This window comes from Phodopus roborovskii, unplaced genomic scaffold (genome assembly GCF_943737965.1).
Source record: "Phodopus roborovskii unplaced genomic scaffold, PHOROB, whole genome shotgun sequence".
In the NCBI taxonomy this organism is placed as follows: Eukaryota; Metazoa; Chordata; class Mammalia; order Rodentia; family Cricetidae; genus Phodopus; species Phodopus roborovskii.
The window spans coordinates 77,567-99,526 of record NW_026125605.1 but is presented as its reverse complement, the minus strand read 5'-3'; positions in this window follow the sequence as shown (position 1 = coordinate 99,526).

The following is a 21,960-nucleotide window of genomic DNA, read 5'->3' as shown; positions in this document are numbered from 1 at the left end:
CAATCCCCATTAAAATCCCAGCTCAAGTCTTCACTGACCTTGAAAGGATAATAATCAACTTTATATGGAAAACAAAAGACTCAGCATAGCCAAAATGACCCTGTACAATAAAAAAAAATCTCAGGAGGTGTCACTATCCCCGATTTTAAGCTCTAGTACAGAGCTATATATAATTCTGAAAACATCCAGGTATTGGCACAAAAATGGACAAGCAGACCAATGGAATCAAATCCAAAATCTGATATTAACCCATACTTACTAACTCCTGATTTTTGACAAAACCACTAAAAGTATACAATGAGAGTAGGAAAGCATCTTCAACAAATGGTGCTGCCACAACTGGATGATGGTGTGTAGAAGACTGTAGATAGACCCATGTCTGTCACCATGCACAGAAATCAAGTCCAAATGGATCAAAGACCTCAATGGAAATCCAGCCACACTGAACAGCTTAGAAGAGAAAATGGGCAGTATCGTTGAACAAACTGATATGGGAGGCCACTTCCTGAACATAACTCCAGTAGCATAGACACTGAGATCAACAATTAATACAGTGGCCCTCCTCAAACATAGAAGTTCTAGAAGACAAAGGACTCATTTGACAAGACCAAACAGCAGCCGGCAGACTGAGAAAATATTTTCACCAATTCTACATCTGAGAGAGGGCTGATGTTCAAAATATACAAAAATATACAAAGAACTCAAGAAACTAGTCAACAAAACACCACATAACCCTATTGTACTCCACAGCTAGTTTTCTTGTGTGACTGAAACACAGAACTGTAACACAATTCACACCAGATTTCAAAACTGAAGTTCATCTCTATGAAATACTTAATCATCTTCTGACCAAAGCAGAAACTCTACGTGAAAGTCTACAGTGCAGACACTGAGTCCCTTTGGTCCACTGTCCTATTCTGTGACCTGAGATTGCCTGTTATAGGGCAGCAGTAGTTCGTTCACTAACATAGGTTACCTAGAAGCCAAATTATCTGATGTCAGAGAGGGCACTCTGGAAGTTGAGAACTTTTCCTCCACTTCTATCAAATGGAACACAAACTCCACTGCTGCTTCCTATTATGCCAAGAGGTTGCTGATATGTGATGTGATTTCTGCAGGGCCACATACAGAGTTACTCCATGGCCTCAAGTGTTGCCCCTGTTGCTGTTTCTGCTTTCTGCATTTACACGTCTTTAGTCTACACATCGACCTGTAGCATCTAGCAGCAAAGGCCTGGCCTACTGTTCTTTCCATTCTGCTTGTTCCACCTGCCCTCATGCTGGCAAGTACTTGACAGGGTTCCAAGGATCTTCAGCTATGTCCTGTTTTCTTTTCATTTCCCAATGCAGGCTGTAGTTTAGTTCCCATAGCCTACTGGCTCAGGGCTCACTGCTCACTGCTCAATGACTTCCTCAACTAACACCTGAGGCTTAGCTCTTTTCCTAGCTCAGGTCCACCTTACAGACTGGGGAGGCTTTGAAAATTTGTGCCCTGGCTCAGCTGCCTCTCCTGATGAGGAGGTTCTACTTGGTAACAAAGTTGTGCATCTCAGGAAAGCTCCAGGTCACTGGGTCAGAAGTAACATAGAGCCCAGTGACCTCCCTGTAGTACACAGGACCAGTTTCTATGTGTGATCAAAAGTGCTTTCATTCTACTAGAAAATCAGAGTGTCTGTGTATGAAAATGGTGAGCAAGAAGAACAGGGTATGGGGGCAGGAGAGAGAGAGAGACAGAGAGAGAATGAATATGTGTATTCAAAAGTGCACATGACCAGCAAGGTGGAGAAAGATAAATTTATGAAAACATGTCAAGGTAAATATTTAAGAAAACTGAAAAAAAATGATAATACTCAACATTCTTAAATGTTTAGACAATGGAATATTCAAACCAAAATAACAGTTATTTGATGTTTTAACATGATACACTCCCATGTTTATTTCAAGCCAGATGCCATGCCACTGCCACATTATTCATTTTCTATTTATACTGTTTTATGAAAGTGGCCACCTCTTACCTTCAAAGGAAGGCAGTGACATTGTTTATGTGCATCACTGAGGTATTAGTGTATAAAGCTAAAAGGCCAGAGCTGTTATGTAGCTATTGCCAAAGAATCATAATTTTCCTCCTTGACTTAGAAAGCAAAAGCAACTTAGGAGACTCAGAGGGCTTAGAACCTGGGATTCAGAAGGTGCTTCCCCAGGGTTATGAATAACTGTGGAGAGGAGATTCTTCAGTGGAGTTGCCTGTCAACTGAGTAGGGAGAGCTGAAGATGCAGGTCTGGTGAGTCATCTGTTGCCTGTGCTCAGTTAGGCTTTTACTCATGGTCCCCAGAAGTAACCCTAATAAACTTGCTGATTCACTGAGAAGGGCTTGAGTTAATCTGTATCTAGATGTTTTCTGGAGTGGACAGATACATTTGTGTTCCCCAGAAAAGGATACATGATGTTTGCCCAGGGGAAATACCAGACAATGTATATCACAGACAACATGATGTAATAAATATTAGTGGTCACAGCTGTAACCTAACCTGCTTAGCACAACAACTTAATGATCTAAGAATAGGCATTTGTTAGGTTGGTAAGAAGCCTGAGGGGCATAGAGGACACATGACTTGGCTAAGGTCACAAATCTACTGGCAGAACTGTGAGAAGATGTGCTCAGGGCCCTGTGACTGCATATTTATTATTAATGCATGCAATTTAACTAATTCTCAATAAATGGCTACTCTGATGTTACAGTCAACAAAGACCAAAAGGTTTGGAGAGCTGAGAGCACTTTAACATCCCACATGGAGATGCTTGGAGTTTGCCCTGCTGGTTTTAGGTCTTGCTTCTTGTGAGGAAACACTATACCCCTTTTCCTCTCTTTAGAAATGCTAATGTGTACCCAATATGTTGGAGGTATGTGATTGCCTTTTTGCTTTTGCTTTTACATGGGCTTACAATTAAGAGGTTGCATTGCATCTCAGAAGAGGCTTTGAACTTGCAAACAATGTTGAGACTGTAAGACTATGTGGATTTTTGAAGTAGAATTAAATATATTCTGCATTGTTGTATGGATATAATCTTATAGGATCCAGGGAGTGGAATGTGCTGGTTTAAATAAGAATGGCCCCCATAGGTCCATATATATGAATGAATAGTCATCAGGGAGTGGGACCCTTTGGTGAAGATTAGAGGGATTAGGAGGTGTGGACTTGTTGGAGGGAGTTTATCACTGGCTTAGAGCTTTCAGAAGTTGCTTTCTCAGACTGCAGATCAAAATGTAGCTCACAGCCATTGTTCAACACCATGTATGCTAGTTAACATGCTCTCCACTACAATGATAGTAGACTAAACTTCTAAATCTACAAGCCACCCTCCAATGTGCCCCGACCAGCGGGGACTAGTTATTTGTGGGTCAAGGTGGGCTAAACCTGAAAATAATGGGAGAGAAAGAAGGAATGAGACCAAGCAATGCTTGTCAAGGTCTAACTTTATTAGGCACAAAGAGGGGTTTTTAAAGCAAAGCAGGGAGGAAATGGGGAGGGGTAGCTGTGCTGACTCTGGGGCTCTGGTATTTTCCCAGGCCAAAAATATCAGACCCTAAATGTCTGCTTATCTCAGTTCCTGGCGTCTTGGTTCATCTCAGTTCCTGGGTTGAATGGAACAGACTGCTTTTTCAGCAGTTTTCTGTTTTACCAAGATAAGGCTCAATTAGAGTTTTAAGGTATAAGTAATTCTGCAAGAGGATGTGAATCAAGGCCAGCTCCCAACATATCTCCCTATTTAATTATTTTTTTATGGAGGGTCTGTCTTAGGCTATGAGGTGAGCTCCCACAATCAGGACCCTGGGGATGGGCTTGTCACTATGTGACTAATCGGTAGGACCTCTGTCTTAGGATACATAGGGTGCATTCACCCTCAGCACTCAAGGACATAATCAAAAATCAGGTGAGAAACTTGGGCAAGATGAGTGGGCTCCTGAGAGAAGGCCCTAAGCTACTCCCGTCGTTGAGGGACCTACAGCCAAAGAGGAGGGTCTACATCTGCTTTGCGGCACCGCTATACTCCCATCATTGATGTCTCCATATTTGAGAGAACCAGGTCCTCTGTTGTTCGAGTCCTGTGAAATCAAGTCCTTTTCTAGGGGGATCAGAATTGGCATTGTCACCATCCTCAACAGGTTCCTCAGAGGAGTCCTGTTCCTTTTCCAAAAGCTGATGGTAGTGTACAGACATAAGTTTTTTGAGTATGGAATCAATTTGAGTTTTGACTAATTGAGTATTCTCTGGAATGTCCAAGGCCCAAAAGTCAGCAGCAGCAGCAACAATACCACAAATGGTCCCAGGAAAGAAGGAAGCAAGGTAGAAAGCCAAGGGGAGGTGGAAAACCAAATTTTATACCAGGACTCTGTTTGTTCCCGCTGTTGTTTACATTCCTCAAGACTTTTCTGTACTCTATCCAAGCTGTCTTCCACTAAGCCAGTCTTATCAGCATAAAAGCAACATTTCTCTTTTAAGGCTGCACAAAAGCCACCCTGTTGCAAGAATAATAGATCAAGCCCTCTTCTATTCTGTAACACAACTTCTGCTAAAGAAGTATGTGAATCCTTTAGATTTTTTAGTCCATGTTGTAATTCTTTAATATCTTTGTCTACTGCCACTGTGAGTCAATTGAAATGGGAGTTAATCTATACCAGAGAGGCTATTCCTGTCTCTGCCCCAACAGCTCCAAGACCTAGAATAACAGCCAAGGTAATGGCAGTTACTGGTTCTCTTTTTACATGGCTGGAAGTATCTTGCATCATTAAACTGAACAACATCAATGAAAGATCAGCTTTGGACTACAAACTGCTCAGAATAATTTTGAGGTGTCCTGCTGAGATGATCCAGCCTCACAGACAGACTCCTCTAGCCAGGACTTGAGTCAAGCCCTGCACTTTCCCATTATGCTTAGACTGAACAAAAATGAAACAGCTCAACAGTTAACCAATTTTTTTTTATTTTCAGGATCCTCTAAAGATGCTATCACCCCCAGAGAGCAGGAAGTAACTTTAAGAACATAATACCAACATTCCTAAGAGGTAGGGTGGGTGGTTTTTTGGTCACTCATTGGGTTAGGGATATTTGTCATTGCTTAGGGGTATTGGTTACAAAATGTTGAACAAAGGGGATTAGATTCATTGTTTAGGGGTATTGGTTACAAAATGTTGAACAAAGGGGATTAGATTCATGGTTTTTTCTTGGAAAAAAATACTGATATGATAGAATAAAGAAGATTATTGACTCTATTCTGAAAGGAAAAAAGGGAGGATATAGATAAGGTAAGATGAAAAGGTAGATTATTGAATATACTTTTAAAAAGCAACTGCTAGTTTTAAATATTTTACATTGATTGGATTTTGTATATTGTTTACAATTCTGTATATTGATACAAATTTGGGATTAGGTTAAAACATACTGTACATATGTATCTAATCTTGTTCAAGGTATTATACCAATACCACCCATTTAACAATGTAATGAAAATTTCTGGTTCTTGAAAGTTATTATTACCAACTATATGGGATAATAAGGAAATGTAGGTTAGTAATTAGTCAACTATTACAATCCAACTTGTACTCATATTATGCATTTTATCAAGGACAAACAGAGATATATTTTAGATAGACAGGTCATCTACAGAATATGGGATTTAAGGTGTCTTAATAACATAGTTTTTTTCTTTTTTTTTTTTTTTTTTTTTTTTTTTTTTGGACACTGAGACATAACTACTCCTGGCAGCACCAATCTACTACAGGGAAGATGATGGGCACTGAAAAAGCTCCATGTGGAGTTTACTTTCTTTGTGATAAAAATAAGTCACTAGATAAGACAGTGCCCTTGCCTCAATTGCTGACAGTGTGGACAAACAGGACATCAAGAAGAGTGACTGCAAACCTTGCCAAGACAAGGTGGGACAGTCCTTCAGAATATCCTGCTTCACAGAAATATCTGTCAGATATGCCCCAATGTTGCAAAAGAACCTTGAGTGAACTGTCAAGGCAGCCAGATGTTTTTGTCATTTCTCACATTATTTGGAAGTTGCTTGTTTGCACTTCCTGCTTAGTTAATAATATTTTTGTCTCAGATCTCTGAGGTACTTGAAAACTAGATAGTAGAGTATAGCTTTCCGTGTTTACCAGACTCAGAAAAGAAACTCACTAAAGAAATGTAAAGTGTATAAGTTTGAGAGACAAAACAGATATTTTTAAGTTGGAAATGCAAATTAGGATAGAAAAAGTAATTTAAGTACAAGACTTTCAACTCACCAGGGTAGAATAGATAATGAAGTATTTTCTCTCAATTTGTCAAATGCAAATGGACTAGATATTGTTGATAAACTTATTGCCTGTATATATTGTTTACACTTACTGTGTTTAGTTTTTCTTATGTTAGTTGTAGCCTTTTTATATTAGACAAAAGGGGGAATTGTGATATATTATTTGTGATTTGTTAAAGCTTGCCTGAGTGTACAGAAAGCACTAGTTGGCTATAGAAGCCAGGTGGTGTTACACACCTTTAATCTTACCACTTGACAGCCAGAGGTAGACAGATGCCTATTAGTTCAAGGCTACACTGAGCTACACAAAACTAATCCAGCCCTAGAGAGAAACAGCTCACACAAAGATGATCTTAGTAGTTGGGATCACATGCATTTAATCCCAGCACTAGCGAGGTATAAAAAGCAAAGGGTCTCATGTGGAGATTCATTCTCCAGTCATGCTGAGGATAGGCAGTAGTCGGAGGCTTGGTGGAGAGCTTGTGAGACACAATCAGCCCTTTTAGCCTGAGGTAGAGGTAAGAGCTAGTGTCTTGGTTGCTTTGCTTTTCTGATATTCGGCTTCAAGCTTGAACCCCAGTATCTGTCTCTGGGTTTTTACTTTTTGTGTTACACACAGTGACACACCTTCCCCAAACAGTCCCCACACCTAGGGCCCTAGCATTCAAACCTGAGCCTATGGCAGCCATTCTCATCCAAACTACCACACCAAGTAAAAAAGTCAAGAGTTGCCTATAAAGGAGCCCACCTGGTGCAGTGCAAAGTGGGCTGATGAGGTTGGATACCAGAAAGAAGGTCTCTATAGTCTTAGATTCTATACCTTGAAGAAATGATTCTTTAAAGGAGGGATTATTTACTGAGTTTTGATATAGGATCACGGATTATCCACGACTACATGAAAGCACTATAGAAACAATGCTGTCCCCAGACAAATACCTAACACTTTCATGAGTCTAGATTTTGGTTACTCTCTTCCCCATAAATGAGGGACAGAACAGGTCCAAGAATCTGCTGCTCGGAAGGAGGTCCTGATGCTGACTGTGTAGGTCCTACTAGTTCGAATGAGAATGTCCCCCACAGGCTCAGATGTTTGAACATTTGTTTCCTAGGTGGTAGCACTGTTTGGGGGAGGTTTAGGGGGTGTGGCCATGCTGGAGGAAGTATATCATTGGGGGTGGGCTTTTGAGAGTAAAAATGCTTTGCTTATTTCCAGTTTTCTCTCTTTGCTTCATGCTTGTGGTTCAAGATATGAGCTCTTAGCTTCCCAGCTAAAGACTTTAGCACCAATCCCATTTTCACTGCCCATTCCCTGTGTGTAGAATTGATACCAGACAGGATAGTTTTGATTGACTGTGCTCTCTACATACAGGGCCTCATACTACAAACGTCCTACTCCAACTGATTTTCTTCCTTCAACAATAGGAATGTTTTTGTTTTAGTCATGAATGTTTCGTTCATTTCACTGTAATATTAGAGAAAAAAAACCATAACAGTCAAGACCATGACTTCATGTGTATTATCTATAAGATTACATCCTTTTAGTAAGATTCAAGCATTTAATGCAGGTGGCAAAGGCATACGGCTCCCTCCCTCTAAAAATTTCCAGTGAAGTTGTAATATGAGTGGTTGAAGCTCAAGATATACTATTTTAAAAACAGATATGCCTAAAAACTGTTCTGGGTTTGGAACGGAGCTGCACTGGTGTGGTCTTTTACAGCCCCAAGCACTCTGTCATAGTTCTTTCTTGGCACAAGGAAAAGGGGCTGGAACCCTGCTTCTTGCCGCTTGCCCCAGGCCACTTCCAGACAGCCAGCTTGGTGGCTCCTGGCCTCTCTGGTCTCTGGTTCTTGTTGGAGCCTGCTTGCCTAGGTCTGGCTCCTCTCCCAGAATTCCTATGCAGCCCGGATTTCTCCTTGCAGCACAGCTTGGATAAAGCTGTCCAGTAGTCTCTGCCCTCACCTCTGCTTATCCTTGGGAGGTTGACTGCCTTCCTGGCCCATTCAGTAGCATTCTTTGTATCAATGCTGTTTGACACAGACCTCTAACTCTGATACTATGGGCTGCTGCTGTGAGACAGAAGTTGAAGTAACAACGTGCTCATTTCAGAGACTTGTGTATCTGCTTGTGATTACTGTCTTCAAGAGAAGAATAACCCGGCTGGATCTAGGGAGGGGATGAGACCTGTGGAGCTGCCCCAGGCAAACTGTCTACACCAGGACTTTAAATTTATGAAGAATGGTTCATTAATGTTCTTTGACATCACTGAGCTTTGGGTGTTTGGTTGCATAGCGATAGCTGACTGATACATGGACACAAAGCATCACCCAGATCCCACCCTGTATTTGACCTAAACCTAGAATGGAATTACTGTGTCTGAATTTTCATTAGCATGCTCATTGTCAGGCCAGTAATATCACGGGGGGGGGGGGGTTAGGGAGGCAAATGGACTTTAGGGAGCAATCTACAGCTCTCATCCACAACTCCATGATCTCCCTCCTACTTTGCAGAGCTGGGGGTGGACGAGTCAGGATGAGATTTAGAGATTTCCGCCATCCTAGGGACAGTGGGCGGTGCCAGGCCACATGCCCCTGCTAATGGCACAGCATTGGAATTTTCACCTCTCTGGAACTCTAGGCCCCTCTGTGTGTCACAGACACTAGTGCTTCCCACATTCCTTTCAACTGCCCTGACGCTTTCTGCCAGCCATTTGGAACTCTTCTTCTTTCAAGCTCACCTAACTTTCTTTCCAGGAAGTGATGGTCTGGAGGGGGCTCCAGTATGTGCCTTGGTGAGCTGACACTTGGCACTGCTAGTGCTTCTCATATGTATGAGGTGAGGTTTCTAACTTTAGCCACCGAATAAGATTCTCTGGAAAATAATGGGACAGATGGGTCCTATACAGACACATGGAAATGGATACAGAACCAGGGGTACACAATGGGAACTGGCTCAGGCAGTTGAGGTTACAGTTTTTTTTAGAAATGTCTCCGGGGGGGCCACAAGTTTATTTCTTTAATATTTGCCCCCCCAGTTGGAGCCCCCTCAAAAGGGAGCCACACCAAAAAAAAAACCAAAAAAAAAACCAATGGCAAATAAACAAACCAAACCCTAAAAACAAGAACCAGGAAGCAGGAAGCCAGCGCCATCTTGTAATGGCGAATACGGCTCCCGACAGGCTCAGGCAGTTGAGGGTTAAGTTTTTTTTAGAAATGTCTCCCACAGGTTCATGTCTTCATAGTTTGGACCCCAGTTGGTAGCTGTATTTTGAAGGCCCTGAATTTTTTGGAGGTTGAGTCTGGTTGGTGGAACATGTCACTATGAGTTGAAGGTGATACCTACCCTACCCCCAACCCTGACTGGAGCCTCAGCTTCTTTTTCTATCAGGATGGAATAGACTCATGCATCCACACTGTGAATTGCCTCTGTGTAGTCCTCATAAGGATGGACTGAGAAACCCCTGAAACTGGGAGCCCAAATCAACCCTTTCTTCCTAAGGCTGCAAGGTAACTTATAAAGTCATGGAAGCTGAAAAGTCTCCAAATGTGACACCTCAGCCTGAGAACCAGGAAGGTGATTCAGCATGAGTCAGGAGCTCCACTGTCCAAGGGCAAGAGAAGGCAGTGTCTGGGCCTCAGAAGAGACTAAACTGATCCTTCTTCTACTTGGAGATGGGGATCAATGTGCTGTGTCAGCTAGACTGCATTTGGGGTCCTCATTTTTAAAATGAGTGCTAGGAACTGAATTTGGGTCCCCTGGTATTACTCTGAACCACTGAGCCATCTCCTCAGCCCCATTTTTATTTTTAATTATGTGCACATTTATGAAATGTATGTGTGTTCTGTGTGGGGGTTATGTGCATATGAGTGTAGGTACCCTAGAGGCCAGAAGAGCTGGAGGATCCAGAGTGTGTACTAGAAGCTGAGATCCAGTCATCAGAAAGAACAGCAAGTGTGCTTAACCTTGGAAACATCTCTTTAGCCTCCAGGGATTCCTGTTATGGAATGAATGTTTGAGGAAGTTTCCAGAGAGGCATAACGTGACATCTGTTCAAGTGTGGTTGGTGGGGCTGAGGAGATGGTTCAGTGGTTCAGAGCACTGGCCATTCTTCCAGAGGACCCAGGTTCAATCCCCACAACCCACATGACAGCTCACAACAGTCTGTAACTCCAGTTTCAGGGGATTTGACACCCTCACACAGATAGATATACATGCAGGCAAAACCACAATGCCCATGAAAATAAAAATAAATACGTGTAGTTGACGCATTCTCTGGATAGGGGTTCTAGACCGACTGAAAAGGAGAAGCTGTGAAGCCGGTCCAGAGGCAGAATTCCTTTTGTCTGTTTCCTGGCCTGTGGGGATGATGCTGCTGTCCCATGCTCCTTCCGCTATGAAATCTGTCATGCCTTCCACACCAAGAAGAGCTGTCTAAAACACAGCTAATGCCTTCTACCTCTGGGCCAGTGGTTGGATTCCTTATGGAAGCATTGGGAGAACAAGGGAGAACTTTCTTGGAAGAGAGCTGTATTTGTGTAGTGTGGCACGCCCTCTCTAGAGCCAACCACTTCAGATACCAGTCCATTGCCTTTAGACTGGAGCTAGGGCTGAGTCAGCCTGCTGTAATTCAAGCTCTATGTGATCTGGGGCTGACCGCATCCAAGAGGAGAGGGCAGTGGGCAACTGCCCACAGCCATTTCAGGGTGGAGTTGAACCAGTGACACTGTGACTGACATGGCAAAAACAACTTAAGGAAGGGAGCATTTGTTTTGCCACACCATCTTTAATTTAAGTGGCCTTGGTAAGCTGTTTGCACATGTTGAGGCTGACTCTAAGAGAAAGACAGACTCCCCTTATCTCAGATTCAAACAGGTTTACCCCACTTGTCCTAGGAGACACTTTCCCAGGGCAGGCCGGTCTCATGCTTTAGTGACAGGGAGAAAGGAGAACACACAGCTATATTGCACCCTTGAGAACAGCTAGAAGGTTATTCTAAGTGTTATTACTTTTATTTCTCCTGTGATATAAAATGCCTGCGGTGGGAATGAGGAGTTGGGAGGCTCATCAGTGGAGAAAAAGATCCAATGCCCTCTTCTGGCTGCCTCAGGCTACTGCACACACATGATGCACATAAACTCAGGCAAACATATACACAGAAATAAAATGAATAAATGAAATACAATTTTAAAAAGAAAGGTGTCAATTCTTTTAAGGAGTACGGTCAGAAACATTTCTAAGACATTCTATTGGTCAAAGGCAGTTTAAATTGGGGCAGGGCATTACACCTTTTCATGGGAGGGACTCCATGCACAGGCTGCTGTTGTTGGAACCATTGGAGACACCTGCCACACTCTACAAGAGTGTTACTTCATGGCAGTATGAGTTTTCTTTCTTTTTCCTTTGTTCACTGACGTAGCCACAAAATGATTCTGAAACTGTTCCTAGTGCAATAGATAGTCAATGAATACATGGGGGTAAGAATAATGTTTCCAACATTCAGTCCATATTCGGACCTTCTCGTGGACCCCCTAGGATGAGCAGCTTTTGTAGGGGAAGGTGGGATGTGATGGCTCTGCTTCCCGGCCTGTGCTATAAGTCTTTCTCACCTCTCCTCACATGCAAGGAACACAAGGAGATCACAGTGAAGAAGGAAAAGACAGACTTGACGGGTTCTCAGCCAGACTCTAGCCAGTGGGAATCGCTGTTTCTCCACCTGTAAATTATGTGTGTCTCATGAGGTACCTGGGCTTCTCAGTTGTGCATTTTTACAGATGTGCTAATTGCACTTTTGTTCCTTCATTTCTGCAGGGCACTCTGTTGTTAGACTCTCCTAGGTTCTGGGCTGCAGAGGAAAGAAAGTATGGTTAGTTCTTTGAGAGACACACAAATAAGCAGGCCCTCTTAATCCATTTTCTGTTGCTGTAACCTGATTCTTGACACTTTTTCAGAAAAGAGCTTTCCATGGCTCATAGCCTCGGTGTCTGGGAAATCCAAGTTTGGTCGCACCTGGTTGATTCTGCTGAGGGCTTTGCTTCAGGCAGGGCTAGTGGGTCTGTGTGGAACCTAATGCCAGTCTAACGGATGCAGTACCGCTAGAGGGCGCTCTCCTTCCTAGTGAGCCTCCGTGACCCACTGTTAGGGCCTATTTCCCAACTAGGCTGTGCTACCTTTTTAAGCCTCCATGTCAGTTGTGATGAAGATGAACCAAATACAAGCCACAGCAACAGATGCATTCCCCAGCATATTAGAAGAGGGCAGATCGCACCATCTTTCGCACCAGACGCGTTCAATAGACTTCCCTGACAGTTCTGGCCCTGACTGAAGAAGAATTCACCTGCATAAGGTTAGAATCCTGCTAGGTTCCACCCTTAGAACAAAAGGCTGAGGTACCTCCTTAACATATCAAAGCGGACCTGGCTGCCAGGTTCTCCCAGCATCCCTCTGTCCCTACCTGTTTCAGGGCCCTTCTGGCTGGAATATGGCCCCCTATCCTGAACTCTCCAGACCAGGGGGCTACACTGCCCTTCCTTACATAGTCCAGCCATTGGTTGCCCACTCTCTTTGTACCTTTGGCCTCCAGGCTGCTGCACCTGGTTCCTGTCTCTCCCCTCCCTTCTCCCCAACATGGCTTAGGGTCATGACCCAGATGTCCCTGTCCCTGCCTCTGGCTATGCTCTCCCATGTATCTACAATAAACCTCCTCCATCACATCAGCCATGTTCCCTTCCTTTCCTTTGTTATTCCTTTTTTCATCCATTTGTTGTGTTAAATAGGCACCTCAGTCATTTGTCCCCAGGTTGAAACCCAACAACACCAAAGTCCCCACCGCTATGATCCTGGTTTAATTGGGATGGAATACAGCATATGTTGACCTATTTTAGAAGCTTTCAGGCAATTTCATGTGCTTCATAAGTCCCTGGTTTGGATTTCCAGTCACTGCTAGAACTCCTGGTCTCCCCTTGACTCCATTCCATCATGCAAACGAATGTTTGATTTCTGCTTCAAAAGGCTCTTCTCCTACAAAGTCTAGGGAAGTCCCTTGCTTGAGAAGGAGACAGCCTTCATGTCTTCCCAGCATGTGAGGACTTTTCTCTACCTTGCCCCTTACTGGAAAATAGGACTAAGCAGACTGTGCAGCCTGGGAGGACACTGCCAGCCCTGGGCAGAAGACAACAACTCCCAGTTTGCTCATCGCCAGCCTTGTGAGGGCTAGACCACCCAAGACTGTGGTGTAGATTTGTCGTTACCACCACCCCTCCTGCAGCTGCCCCCCCCCAAGCAATACCTGACCCAAAGGGCGTGGACGTGGGAGGAAGTACAAACTCAAAGCTCAAACGAGAGCTCATCACCGAGTAAGGAAGAGAATGGTGTCCAGAAATGGGGAATTCTATGGGGATTCCTGGTGGTCCCTGCAGAGGGACAGTGAGTGACTTTTGTTGTTTTTATTGTCAATATAGCCAAGAGTGGCCAGAGGAGTGTCAGATTGCCCTGTGGCTATGTCTGTGGGGAACTGTCTTGGTTGTCTCGTGATGGGGGAAGACCTAGCTCTCTGTGGGTTTACCACCACCTCTGGGTAGGTTATCCTGGCTTGTGACAGTAGGGCTGAGCAATAGGAAGAGAGACAGAGACAGACAGAGATACAGAGAGGCAGAGTCAGACAGACAGACACACACAGACACACACACAGAGAGCATCATTCTTCCAGGTTCCCTCCCTGAGTTCCTGCCCTGACTTCCCTCAGTGACTGATGTCACCTGAAAGTGTAAACTGAAATAGACCCTTTCCTCCCAAAGTTACTTTTGGTCCTGATGTTTTATCACAGTAACAGAGAAGGAAGCTGAGATGGTAAACTGAAAACAGGAAGCCTTCTCTCCATTTGAAATGCAGCCAAGCCCAGCCTGGAGGTAACCCTGGAGGCAAATGGAGAGGAAGGGAGCCAGTGACAGCCCCACCCTGAAGTGGATGGGAGGAGTCAAGAGTAACACACCTTGAGGGCCCAACCTTCATTTCCTCAAGTCCCACAGTCCCTCTCCCAACCCAAACTGCACCAGCAACAGGGGACAAAGTGCTCAGCCTGTGGGGGGGACCATTCTAGATTCAAACCACAGCACAGCACAAACAAAAAAGTAATACGAGATGAAATGAATGAAAATGAATACAAACACAGTGAATTCAGAGAAGGAAATGTGCTGAGATGTGCAGGTGTCCTGGAGGTTCACGTGGAACAAACCTCACCAGAGAACAAGAGAGATACAGAGGGCAAATCCTAACACCCAAAGCAGAGGGGCATTAGAGAAAGAGAAAGGGGGAAATATCTATAAAGGGAAAACAAGAGTTGAACAATTAATTAAAGAGCATTTTCTGAGCTTCAGAAAGACTTGATTAAAGGGGCTGATAAAGTTCCAGGAAGGATTAATTAAAGAAAGGCATATACTTAGACAGACCCTGGTGTAATTCCAGAATTATAAACTCCCAGGTAAAAGGGGCTACTTACAAAGGAGAGGAAAATTGGTTACTGGTCTAATGTGGTGGCACACATCTGTAATCCTAGTAGTCAGGGAGCTGAGGCAGGGGAATTGTGAATTTGAAGCCAGTGTGGGAAGTTAGTGGGATCTTGTTTAGAGAAGAAAAGGGAAAGAAAGAGGAGAAAAGGAAAAAAACAAGACAAGGCAGAGGGAAAAACATCAGGTTAGTTATTGAATTTTTCATCTGCTTTTCTGAAAGGTGGAATAACAGGATGGAGAACAGACACCTGGGTGACAAGGACAGCGGCCCAAGATTCCTTACATATCAGGGAAATGGATTGTGAGATGTGCCGGCCAGTTTTACATCACCTTGACACAAGCCAGAACCATTGGGGAAGAGGGACCCTGAACTGAGAAAATGCAGCCTATGCTGCATTTCCTTATTGATGATTGATGTGTGAGAGATCAGCCCATTGGTGGTGGTGTCATCCCTGACCAGGTGTCTAGGGTGCTATAAGAAGACGTGATGGCTACGAAAACCCCATTTTATGCCAGGCACTCATTCTACATTTCTAGAAGATAAGTTCTAGGCAATTCTGACTCCTTGCCCCCCTTGCCCCCTCCCTGGAATGATGTAACTTCTGTGAGATAATTAACTGCCTGCTCTGGGTTTTATAAATGCATTTATCGCTGTGTACCAGGGAGAGAGACAGTTACTCGCTAGCTGGGGGGGGGGGGGGGGGGGGAGTAAAGCAGGTTTTCATACAGCTGCAAATTCCACAGAGATGAGGAAATCGTGGTCTCCACCTTAAAAAACCCTTCTCTTAGCCCCTTCAGGGTGGCACACCTTTGATTCAACTGCAAGACTGTTGTCCTGTTAGCAGTATTAGTAGATTCATCTAGTTATAATTTGGAGTGAGTTTGTGGTATATTCCCAGTGGTTTCGAACTCTGTTTCCTAGACTGTGATGTGGAAGTAGAAGATGAAATAAATGCTTTCCTCCCCAAGTTGCTTTTGGCCATGATGGTTTTTTGTTGTTGTTGTTGTTGTTGTTTTGTTTTTTTGTTTGTTTGTTTTGATTTTTCCCCACAGCAAAAGTAACCGAACTGACACAAAAGAATTCAAAGCTGTCTGAAGACAAAGCTGGAGATGTGCTCATCCCCAAAGAGGTGAACTGGCACTCAGTGAGAGAGAGCAGACCCTGACCTGGGATGGAGGGAGCATCAGGAAGGGAAAGGAAGAAAGCAAGAGAGATAATGGCTTCGAAAGGTAAGAGAAGCAGCCTGAAAGCAGCACACTGTGGGTGGAGATTGATACGTCTTTGTCCGGTTTGACAAATAGCTCCTCAGACACTTAGATGATCTCTTCAAGAAGTGGATCTTGGGACCAGAGAGCTGGCTCAGCAATTAAGGGTACTTACTGTCCTTGCAGAGAACCTGAGTTTGATTCCCAGCCACCACATGGCAGCTCATAACTGTAATTCCAGTTCCAGGGGATCTGGTGCCCTCTTCTGGCCTTCATGGACAGTGCACACACATGGTGTATATACATACATGGAGCCAAAGTGCTCATACATGAAACATAATGTTTTAAATTAAACTATTATGTTGGGTTAAAAACATTTCCCACAATATTTGGTTTCATTTCTCAGTGCTAATAAATCTTTTATTTACATTATGTATGAAACTCTGTAAGTGGATTCACTTCAAGGAATCTTAGCTTAGTCTCCCTGTACAACCTAGGATAAAGGCAGTGTCCTTTACCTCTAGACCCTGCTGGATAAAGATGTAGGAGATTTGAATAATGCAGTTAGGACCTTAATTTAGGAGTTGAGTTTAATTGAGGGTAAGTGATTAACATTAATTAGGATTGTAAATTTTATTCTATACTAGAGAACTGGCATTTCCACTGTATCTCTTTCTGTCTCCCTGCACATCTGTAAACATCAAAGAGGTTATTGTCTGCAAGCACAGTCCTAGGCAGTGAGAATGAAAGCCACACTCTCTGATCATTTTCCAGTTAAACCAGAAAGAGATGATTTAAAAATGACTCCTCATGTACAGTCACTGTGGAAAACAATATGGTAGTTCCTCAGAAAACAGGGAAATTATTTATCTCAAGATCCCTCTATACCCTATTGGGCATATACCAAAAAGATTCCCCATCCTACCAGAAGGACATTTGTTCAATATGTTCATGGCAGCTTTATTTATAATAGCCAGAACCTGGAAACAACCTAGCTGTCCCTCAACTGAAGAATGGATAAACAAAATACGGTGCATTTACACAATGGAGTATTACTTACCTATTTTTAAAAATGCCATCATGACATTTGCAGGCAAATGAATGGAATTAGGGAAAAAAAAAAAAACATCCTGAGTGAGGTAACCCAGACCCAAAAAGGCAAACATGCTATGTATTCACTCATAAGTGGATATTAGCTGTAAAGGATAACCATGCTACAATCCACAGACTGAGACAGGCCAGATAATAAGGAGGGCCCAAGGGGGGAGACACATGGTTCTCCTTGGGAAGGGGAAATAGATTTTGTGGGTGGACTGGCGACAGGTAGGGATAGGAACAGGAAGGGTTAGGTGGGGGTGGAAGGGATGAAGGGAGAGAGTACTGGGAGAGATGGCTGGAATTGGGGTGTGTGTGTGTGTGTGTGTGTGTGTGTGTGTGTGTGTGTGTGTGTGCAGTGGAAACTCCCTGGAGTCTATGAAGGTGATCCTAGTGAGGGCTCCTAGTAATGGAGGATAGGAATCTTGAACTGTTTATCTTCTGTAACCAGGCAACTTCCAGTGGCAAGACTGGGAAATCAACCTGGCCACAAAACCTCAGATTTATAATCTTCTCTGCCTGGGGCAATGGTGGTGCACAATTTGTGGGAGTGATCCAATTTGAGGTCCATGCCAGCAATGAGAGGGAGCCTGTGATACTGCCTCGATGAACAGGAACTGGAGGCGGATAGTCTAGAGACCTAGGATAGAACCATACACTACTGGCAAAAATAAATGAATAAATAAAAAATTAAAACAAAATCAGTGAACTGACTCCTAATGATGTTCTGCTATATATAGATTAGATTGGTGCCTAGAGAGGCTGCCTCCTGTAGCTGATGGGAGCAGATGGAGAGACCCCACTGCCAAACATTAGGCAGAGAGAGAGAGAGAGAGAGAGAGAGAGAGAGAGAGAGAGGCAGAGCCCAGTAGGAGGTCTTTGCTGTGCTCCTCCCCTCGGAGCTTGGGGAACCCTGTGGAGGAGGGGAAGGAGGAATTGTGGCAGCCAGAGGGGTTGAGGACACCTGGAGAGCACAACCTGTTACATCAAGTAACCAGGGCTCATGGGGACTCACAGAGACTGAAGCAGCAATCCCGAGCCTGCATGGTCTGTGCTAGGCCCTCTGCATACATGCTATGGTGTTTTGGGGGTGGCCGTGACTCTTCTGCCTGCTCTTGGGACCCTTTTCCTCCTCCTGGGTTACCTCACCCAGCACTGACGTGAGGGCTTGTGTCTGATCTTCCTGTATCTTGCTGTGCCGCGTTTGGTTGATGTCCTGGGACGACATGCTCTCTTCTGGGGGGAGACAGGTGGGGAGGGACCTGCAGGGGATGGGAGGGGAGAAAGTGGAGAGGGAAAAGCTGTGGTCGGGATATGTTGTATGAGAGAAGAACAAATAAAACATTTTAAAAATGGCCCTTCCCTGAATGAAGAACAAACTTGTGACTGTTAAAAATTAAGCAGCTTCCTTAATATCTGGGTCACAAGGATTAATAACAACATTTACCACAAAACAAAACAAAACAAAAAACCTAAGGATGCAGGCAGAGTTTCAGTCAGAGGAAAATTTACAATAAAAAATACAAATAGAAAAATTATTTCACTTTTTTAGAGAGGAATCTTACTATGTATCCCAGACTGGCTTATGATTTTTTTCTTTTTCCTTTTTCATTTTATATATCTGCATGCGTATTAGTGTTTTGCCTATATGTATGTCTGTGCACCACATATGTACCTGGTGCCTGTGGAGGACAGAAGAGGGTGCTGCATCCCTTGGGACTGGAATTATAGACAGTTGTGAACCTCGATGTAGGAACTGGGAATTGAACCCAGTCCTCTGCAAGAACAACCAGTGCTATTAACTGGTGAGATGTCTCTCCAGCCCCCAAGTTTCTCTCTCTCCCTCCCTCTCTCTTTCATATTTTTATTTGTATGTTATTTTACCTGTATGTATGTTGTTTTACCTGCATGCTTGTTTGTGCACCATATGTGTGCATTGCCACTGGAGTCCGGAAGAGGGCATCAGATTTCCTGAAACTAGGGTTACAGATGGTTGTGTCACTATGTGGGTGCTGGGAATGGAACTCAGGTCTCTTAGAAGAGTAGCCAGTGCTCTTAGCCCCTGAGGCATCTCTCCATATCTGATTTCTAACTCTTGATCCATCTGCCTCAGCCTTCTGAGGCATGGACCACCAAATTAGCTCTGCTGAAGACATAGATGAGATTAAAGAAAGAAGAGTAGAAAAAGATACACACAAAGCAACAGTAGGAACAAATTAATAAGTACAAAAACTTTCAGACTTAGAAAATGAAAACAATATAAAGACAAATGAATACATATGTGTATTGTGTGTGTGTGTGTGTGTGTGTGTGTTCTGTGAGACAGTTCAGTGGGTAAGAACCCTCACCACAGGCCTGAAAACTGAGTTGGATCCTGGGACTCACATTCAGGTGGATGAAGAGAACCAGCTCCACAAAAATAATGTTTCCTGACCACTACTAACCATAGCATGCGCATAAACCCAATCATTTACAGCAGCAAATTTACAGTCAGGAATGAAAGGAATCAGTTTAGGAGGGCTGACAACTGTATCAGAGCTGACCAACAAACAACCAGAGAAAAGCCAGAATGACCGTCCACAGACATGACATATTTTGTAAGTGACTCTTTAATCTTTGCATAAAGTCTGAAAGTGGTCTCCTTTCAAATGCTGAGTCTTTACAGTTAATATTATTCTTTAATTTTAAGAAGGATTTATTACTTTTTATTTTGAGTGTATGAAATTTTTGCCTCCAAGTATGTCTGGTGTTAGTGGAGGCCAGAAGAGGACATCAGATCTTCTGTAACAAATAGTTGTTAACTGTGATGTGGGTGCTGGAAACTGAACCTTGCTCCTCTGAAAGGGCAGCCAATGCATTTAACCACCATTGCTCTGGCCCCCTAATATTATCTAATATTATTCTTTATTGAGTTCTGGATTTTGTGGCCATTGTGTAGGGATTACCCCCCCCCTTCCCATTTCCATCCCAGATCATTTATTGTGGGCATTAAGAAAAAGCCATTCATCTTGACCTACTTATTTGGGATAAAAAAAAAAAAAAACTTATCAAATCATCTTTAAACTTAAAACCATAAACAAAACAAAACAAAACAAAAACCCTTTAGCACCTGCATGCAAACATAATTCTCTATGGCTCCACTGACAAGCAAAGACCATGTGGAACTCACAGCCAGCAAGGACAGAACCTCAGTCCTACGAAGATATGAATGAATTTGGAGGCAAAGTTCCCCTCCCCCACCACCCTTGCCAGCACCTTCAGATAGGAGCCAAGAACTTGACTTCATTCGGCCCTTTTAAAATACTAAGTAAGCAAGCCAGTTGATTTATACCACATCCAGAATCCTGACTATGGAATCATGATGCAGGTAGACATCATCCTAGGCACTGAGTCCATGCTAGTTTTTTTATGGTGGGGAAAGAAAACTAATAAATACCCAGAAAAATAGACTCGGGTACCAGGGGGCTGGACAGAAGTCTCCGCTGTTAGGAGCACTTGCTGTTCTTGCAGAGGACACAGGTTTGATTCTCAGCACCAACATGGCAGCTCACAGCTAGGTTCCCTTGGACTCTGCAGGCGCGCTCGCGCACGCACACACACACACACACACACACACACATACACACACAGTAAGACAGAGATATGATAAAGGCAGTGTTGTCCTGGGACGGAACCCTGATTAACGTGTAAGATTTTGAAGATGTGGTGAGTCTTCAAGTCACACTCTTTCTTTATAGGTACAGTGGCCCTGTTAGTGTCCATAAACATTTCTGCCTAACTGAGATCCAGGGAGACCCAGGTGGTAAGGGGATCCAGAACAGAAATCTGGACAGCAGCAGAGCTACCATGGTCCCAACATTATCTCCCCAAATTCTTTCTTGGCATCGGGGTGTGGCTCAGGAGTAGGTTCTTGCCTAGAATCCCTCAGTGAGAGGCTGGGAGTGTGGCTCAGTAGCTGGCAGAGCATGCACAAACCCAGGGGTAATAACTAGCACCAAAAAAGGAAAGTTTTACTTTCTTATTTCTCTGCATCATTCGGTATCCCCTTGGCATTTGTGAGGAGTTGGTTCCATGACTACCCTGAAATGCCGAAATCCCTTCTATAACCACCCCCCAAACCCTTGCACGTAATGGTTTGGCGTTTGTATGTAACCTTTGTGCACACTCCCATGTTCTTTAAGCCCCTCTAGGTGACTTCTGTTGCCTAGTGCAATGTAAATGGCTGCTTAATACATTGCTTAGGGAACAATACAGAGGCAGTTTTGGGGGAGAACATTTTTCTTCTTCCTTTTTTTTTTTTTTTTAATTCGAGATAGGGTTTCTCTGTATTGTTTCGGAGGTCATCCTGGAACTGGCTCTCTAGACCAGGCTGGCCTCGAACTCACAGAGATCCACCTGCTTCTGCCTCCTCAGTGCTGGGATTAAAAGCTCCAGGCTTGGGGGGAGAATATTTTTCATCCGCCGAATCCAGGGATGATTCTACATATACTCAGGGCCAGTATTTTGTTTTTATTTCAATTATCCCTTCCTTTTCTAAGGGCCACCGGGGACTTTGTAATATGCACACAGAATAGTGCAAAACTTGTACAATAGGCTCCCCAGTTACAGCCAGAGAAGCCCCAACTTCTGGCCCAAAGTGTTGACCTAGGCTGTGTTGGCCCAAGCCAGTGGGCTGCGGAGTAGCGATTGGTTCAGGCCTGATGGGTCTTTAGCCCAGTTTCCCCCTTGCTTTGAGGGTTGGGCACACTGCACTCTTGGCTAGGTGGGCTTTTTATGGCATGGCCAGAAGAGGTCTTAGTAGGGCGAGGCTCTTTATTTTTAGCCCCTTAAAGACTATAGCTGTGGCATTATCTCC